At 32.1% G+C, this 7,062-nt stretch overlaps 2 long non-coding RNA genes across 10 annotated transcripts in view; both read right to left on the bottom strand.

The window, feature by feature from the left end:
• LOC107628668 overlaps positions 1-2,364 on the bottom strand; it is a 4,109-nt gene extending 1,745 nt beyond the window's left edge. Inside the window, exons 1-4 of one of the 9 annotated variants that reach the window (XR_002360094.1) lie at positions 1,919-2,362; positions 1,656-1,735; positions 806-935; positions 357-742 (exon numbers count right to left, since the gene is read on the bottom strand). This is a non-coding gene — a long non-coding RNA (uncharacterized LOC107628668). Of the gene's footprint in view, positions 1-356; positions 936-1,655; positions 1,736-1,918 lie in introns of all 9 variants that reach the window. The other 8 variants (XR_002360099.1, XR_002360093.1, XR_002360098.1 and 5 more) reach the window with 8 other exon arrangements.
• LOC110269409 lies at positions 4,717-6,182 on the bottom strand. Its single transcript, XR_002358305.1, has 3 exons — positions 5,802-6,182; positions 5,102-5,198; positions 4,717-4,965 (listed from the first exon to the last, which is right to left on the bottom strand). It is a non-coding gene; the product is annotated as an uncharacterized LOC110269409 (long non-coding RNA).

Here is a 7,062-nt window from a genome sequence, read left to right as displayed (position 1 = left end):
CAGTGCTACAAGAACAAATTTCACATATGAAATTTTGGACTAAAGGGAAAAAAACTGAAAGCTTTCACTTATAACTTTATTCACTTCTTAATAATCATGCCATTAGATTTCAGCAGCTTCTAATTCTTAAGCAAAGAGCAAAATATAATTACAATTTCAATTACATCTATACGAGAATTAAATTAAGTGTGAAATTTAAACTAAAACTTGAAGTAGATTCACAAAAACCAGATTTGATTATTGAATGATTAATCAAACCATGAAACTAATTATTGAATATTAATAGATCCTATGCCATAAATAATTAGAGAATTGAATAAAAGCTTATGAATCAGAACTATCTAATATAAGTGTACATAAGTTGTTTCTGTTCCCATCTTCAGTTATTCTTCCCATAACCTAAGGAAATTAAGCGAACAAAATTAGCCATAACCCACAAAATAGACAAAAAGTGAAGACAATACAGCTTAGAAAGAATAGAGAATAGATCAGGCAAACAAAAATCTATTATAAAAGGGAAAACAAAATAAGAATTATAATATGAAGAATGATCCATTTTGTCTTGTTGTTGGCTTTGCTTTTAACAAGGCTCCAATAATTCTTAGAACTTAAAGGCAATTGATTCTATAAGGGAGATCAACCAATTCATGAAACTCTTACCAGAAAAAGTGAATTGGCCTTTAAAATGTATGGATTTTTTACTTTGCAGGTCAACAAGCTTCTCAGCATCCTTCAAATCCAACTGAAATGAATGTCAAGGGTCAACTACTAAGAGCAATTAGTTTGCAAAGATGATAATATTCACCATGATCAAAATAAGATCATTTTTGAGGAACTGGATTTCCATTTAAAATGTTAAATAAGGTTCACGCCATTTGCCAAACATTCTGGTCTTCCTCAATGAGAATATCACAAAGTATAGGATAACTCAAGAACTGCACAGTGAAATGTAAAACGAGTTATTTATCATAATAATCAAACAATAACTTATTGTAACTATGCTAAAAGAATGAAACTTTAGAAAGAATAAATCAAGTAGGATTGGAAAATACTATTATGATTAATGAAGTAGCATTGAAAAATAGAAGGAAAATAAAAACGTCTTATATGTACTACTACTCTTGATAACTTTGAAGTAGCTCCAAATTAGATGACTGCATTAAATCACTTTAAAATAAAGTATAACTATAATTATACTCTGACACTTTAAAATGAAATCACTCAAATATATCATTATTGTTTAGGGGCTTATTTTGATTAATGTTCAATGTAACAGAACTTGGAGTCAGAATCACTTACTTTTAGAAAGGCTTGTATTCATAGTTTCAAATAGACATACATGATTCTGGATCATATTTCATAAAAACATGAAGCAAATCTCAAAATTATATAACTATATAAGTTCCAACATTACTAAAGACTCACATTACAAACCAAAATATCATCGAACAAAAACAATAACAAATCAGCATACACACGGAAGCAACACTCCCAGATATAAGAACCTCTACAAAACAAGCTATGCATATGAGTACTTCATCAAATTTTCTTGAAGTTAGAGAAATGGTAAGAAACATCAACACTCGTGAAACAACACATGCATTTTCACAAACACATAGAGAGCAACAAGAACAACAAGGAGGACTGATGAGTACCTTGAGTTCTTTGGATCCTGACCTAAAATCAGCACAATCAGCCGCATCAAGCCACCATATTTGAAGTTAGTTCTTCATTTCTACAATGATCAAGGAAAATAGTTAAATTAAATTAAAAACAAACAATGTGTTTCTTAAATTAGATAAGGCCATTTCAGAAGCCAATACACATTCAGAAGCTAAAATCTCCAAATTAAAAAACCCTAAAATCGGAACCCTAAACCTCCCAAATTTCAGAACCAAATGAAAACCAATATATATACCTTCTCGACGATGGTGAGCGCAGAGACGACGATGATGAGCGTAGAGACCACGATGGTGACAGCGCGGTGACGGTGAGAACAGAGACGACGAGGGTGAGAGGCAACTATGAGAACAGAGACGACAAGGTTGAGCGGTGACGGTGTGCGCAGATACGACGCGGGTGAGCGGCGACGGTGAGCACAAAGACAATGAAGATGCGGTGAGTAGTAAGCGAAGGTGAAGTGGTGGTGGAGAAGAGGGGTGACGGGGAATGGAGAAGGGCGAAGGTGAGTGGTGAAGGATGAAGTGGCAAAACCCTTTCTTCTCCGATGTAGGGTGAAGCGGTGAATGGTGAAGCGCGGGTGTGCAGGGTACGATGAAAATGAAACAAAAAATTTACTAAGTGTATGGGTATTTGGCGCTCTTACATTAGAAAACATTTTTGAAGCGCACCCAAAATATATGGAACAGATTACTCTTCAAAAGCGCACCCTTTGATTAAAAAAGTGTGTACCAATAGATATCAAGATAAGGCTACACTTTATAAGTGATCTTTATAATATCTAAGGAGACACTTTTTAAGTGATGCCACAATTGTGTTTCCTATTCTCCTATAAAAAGGAAACACGGATAAAAGCGTAGCCTATTCATAGAATAGGCTACGCTTTTTAAATGTAGCTTAAAAAAGCGTGGCTGAATGGGTATTTTTCTTGTAGTGTTATATTATGAAGCATACAACAGAAAACGAACACGCGTGATGGACCATCAAAGGTAACAGGCATGTGTTTAATTTATTTAACGTAATAAACTCAAAACAAGCAGTAAAGTAAATGATAGAAGATTCCAAAATTGCCGAGTCATTTGTCTTAAAAGACATGGATAAATCTACTTGGTATCACCTTCCTCGTCACAACCATGTGATGAATCCATCTTAATCATCTTAGCGGATGCTTGGAAATCAACAATAAAGCATTTCACTACGGAAGGATTTATGTTGGTTGATGTTTTGGGGTCGACTGAACCCATTTGTTTTTATTGGAGTCTAGCAAACTTGGAGAGCCTTGGATACACACATGCCTTGCTTGTTTCCGGACGAAGGATGGGTTTCCGATTCCGAAGAAATCATGGCCATTTTTAACATATCCTCTTCTATAATACCTTCTTCTACTTTGTCTTCATTGTACACAATGACCGCCTAAATTAGAAACGATTTCAGAAACAAAAATTCAGCACGTCAATCTGAAAGGTCCATTTAACAAATATGTAACATTATTTTGGCAGGGTGTAAATATGATATTGATTGGCTTATTTGCATGTGAATTGGTATATACCATATCTATGTTGCACTTAGCAACAAACGAAGCTAGAATGTCTGGCTCAAAGCAAAGCCTGGATATAGTTATTACACAGGGTTGATATGAACTGAGATTTTCCAACTTTGCAAACACTTTTAAAGTAAATGGCTTCTCCTTGATGGCAAACAACTTACTTGGATAGGCATCGTCCATGTCACACTATAGCATGAGGTTAGAATAAAAATCCTTGTAAGAATGTAACAATAAGGTAATATTATAAACATAGTAAGGATGCAAACATTTTCTGAGATTGATGATATGAGTTCAGCAGCTGAGATGCCAAGGAACTGGCAGCTGCATTTTTTAACAGAACAAAGGACGCATCACCCATTCCGGCATGTACACGCAATTTCAGGCAATATCTAATAAGACACGAACAGTTCAGTGCTACATCCCAAGATTAATGACATAAGATTCTCTTGAAATTGTGGGTAGTAAAAGACCGGGGCAGTATATGAAATAGATGCACTAAAATAATGTACGAACCTAGTAGTAAATTCATTAGAGTAAGTATCACATTTTTCGTAGTAAAACTGATCACCTAGTGTCTCATGACCCTAAAAATATTTTTTTGCAGCCTTTATACCACCAATTATATTTTGTCTCTACTTGCTTAACAATTCCAAGAGTAACATAGCATGATCTCTGCATGGCAATTGACCATAAGCAATCCGTACATGCGTGGAATTAAAATCTCCATACAAATAAGTGAAGGGTGTATTTAATAGGGAGATTTAAAGGGAGTTGAAACCTATTTTGTTTCTTTGATACCAACAACGTTCGAAAATTTAGTTAGGTTCAACAAATCATCAACTAGTGAATATGTAAAAAGATGATTTATAGAAGTAACATCGAGAGACCTTCCGCTATTCAAGTGGAGCACCCTAGCGCAATATAAAATTCCAAATCCCTTGTTCATAATTAATACAAACCGTTTATGAGATGGTGTGAATAAAGATTTAATTTTTTTATTAAATATAGGGTAAAATATACTTTTTGTCCCTGAAGTTTAGCAAAAGTTTCAAAAATACCCTTAAATTTTATTTTGTTTCAATCTTGTCCCAGAAGTTTTCGATTTGTATGAAATATACCCTCGACGGCTAAATTTTCAAAAAATTTAAGACCAATCTAACAATAATGCATGAAAATTATGCTTGATTTGCTTGTGTTGAAGGGGTGTTCTTATGAAATTGTTGTTGAATCGGTATTAAATTTTTTGAAAAATTAGTCGTTAGGGGTATATTTGATGCAAATCGAAAATTTTTGGGACAAAATTGAAACAAAATAAAACTTAGAGGTATTGTTAAAATTTTTGGCAAACTTCAGGGACAAAAAATATACTTTACCCATAAATATATAACATGATGGTAACCTCTATCTAAATTTTTTGACCACATCCAAATCAAGGTTAACCTTCATTATTGTTGTGTAGTTTGTATTCGAGATTGTCATGGTCCCTGTTTATCCCACACACATCCATAACATATTATTATATAGGATTGGAAAGAATATGGACAAACTTAAGGCGCTAACAAATAAAATTCATATACAAATAAAAATAAAAAATGGAAAAATTTAGAAATTAACAATTAAATTTTTTCATTTTTACAAATTGAAGAACAATATATTCAGTTGCTAGATGATTCTCGAGATGATAAAGCAATTGGCGAGCATAGCTCTGCCATAGTGTGCACAATATTTTTCCATCGCTACTGCAAATTATATGTAAACCAGTGTAAGTATATTTTGATAGTAACGCGTAGTAAAAATGGTATTAGTCTTAATATGGCTCCAAAAAAAACCTAAAATAAATATTGAAAAATAATAACGAAACGATGAATAACATACGTAAGGTCATCCAGCTGAATGGTTAAATAATGTGAAGTCTGATCATTCTTAGTGTAAGTAAGAAGCTCAGTCTTCCCAGTTAGCAATCCCATGTAGTCTACATGAAAAAAATGACACTGGACATGAATAGCACTTAAGTGTTATTATGAATATGTTATAAGAGTATATAAGGCAAAAAAAGATAATTCATAATTTACTCCAACCAAGAGAAATGTGAAAGAACAATACCAATGAGTCTAGAATCATACTTGGTCTCAGACAATATTTCAGCTATATATATAAAATCAAACGAATCATGTGGAATTGGTAGGTCATGCACGGGGTGAACACGAGTCTCTCGTTTGAAGATCAATCTAAATTTGTGATTAGTTGGCTTGAATTTAATGTTATTTGCATCCATAGCCAAATTACTTATAACATAATCATTCCCCTCATCCATGATAGGGTCAAATAGATGACATTGATAAGTATTATACGATCCCCCTAGGTTAAACAACAAAATAAGTGTATATATGGTGATGTAAATCACGTAATCTTCATGCATGCATACAATGATAACGTGAACCTAAGGCTACATAGTTAAATGTAATTTTTTAAAAAAATGAGAAATTAGCACAATGAATATCTTTCCATAAATGATCATGTCATAATATCATATATATAGAATATAATATATATATATATATTATTTAGTACTTACCTGCTGATCAATAAAGACCAATTCCATAGATGGTTCGAACCGCTTTTTGGTAAATGAAGGCAACTTCCACTTGCAAATAGGTCTCATCTTAAGGGTCCAAGGTTTGTCCCCTTGAAAATCATTCACATCCTTGATGAAGTCGAGATTGGCTACCATCATGAAAGAGCTAAAACAAACAACGGAATATGATAACACTAAGAAATCTAAATAGATATTACTATAAGCTTTTTCGTTGTGCATGGAGTATTGCAATGAACTTCATTCCTTTATATAGAAAAGTAGTAATGAGATGTCCATCTAATCGATAGAAGAAATGATTGAAGAAACTGAGAAATGGAAGGAAACTGGTTTTGAAAAAATTATTTTGTCTCTTGTATATCAGACGACAGTATAGCATAGGATAGATACTATATTATAAATACATATATTATGAGCTAAATAAATATAAATATACATACAAAATCAGAAGATGGAATATACATATATATAATAATGTACTCTAATATTATAATATATACGTTGCTATAAGGTGTTATATAAGCATGAATAAGATAATAAAAATTAAATAAAAGATAAATAACCCACACATTTTTTAAAAGAACAATAACTCTCTCGACATATAATAGTTATGTATATGTATATATAACTGAAATATTTATGTAAGCATACTATCTATGTAAGATACGTCACACTATTAGTTAGACAGCACATCAAAGTTGCACAAAGATCAACGTGTTTTGTCATGTAGTCATTAACAGTAAGTGAACAAATTACCAGAGGAATATATTTGGTTAATGCATTTAAGTTATAAGTTATAATATTTGATATTTTGATTGCCTTCTTTCATATTATAATATACGGATTGGATAAATACAAATAGGAAAAAGAAATAATGGTTTATAAATAGTGCATTTAAAATATATTTTATTTGATGTTTGAGTCATAGAAAAAGTGTAAGTAAAAAATTATTCTTTCTTATTATTTTAAGACCATCATTTTCTATATCATGCCGATCGAATAAAATTAGATTTATCATTATTCAGGAATTCTTTAGTATATTGAATTTGATGTAATAGATATTTGAACTTGATTCTATTAAAACAAGTAACTAAATACATTGCAATTACTTTATCAGCCGAATATAGGTGCATTAAATGGTGCTGATTTAGGAAGAAAGCATTGGAAAATGTATATACAGCTGTTGACACAGTCATCAACATGAATTTAGGGATATTTCTCATAAAAAAATGATCAGATGTGC

Source organism: Arachis ipaensis, chromosome B01 (genome assembly GCF_000816755.2).
Source record: "Arachis ipaensis cultivar K30076 chromosome B01, Araip1.1, whole genome shotgun sequence".
Classification (NCBI taxonomy): Eukaryota; Viridiplantae; Streptophyta; class Magnoliopsida; order Fabales; family Fabaceae; genus Arachis; species Arachis ipaensis.
This window is presented reverse-complemented; position numbering and strand designations above follow the sequence as displayed.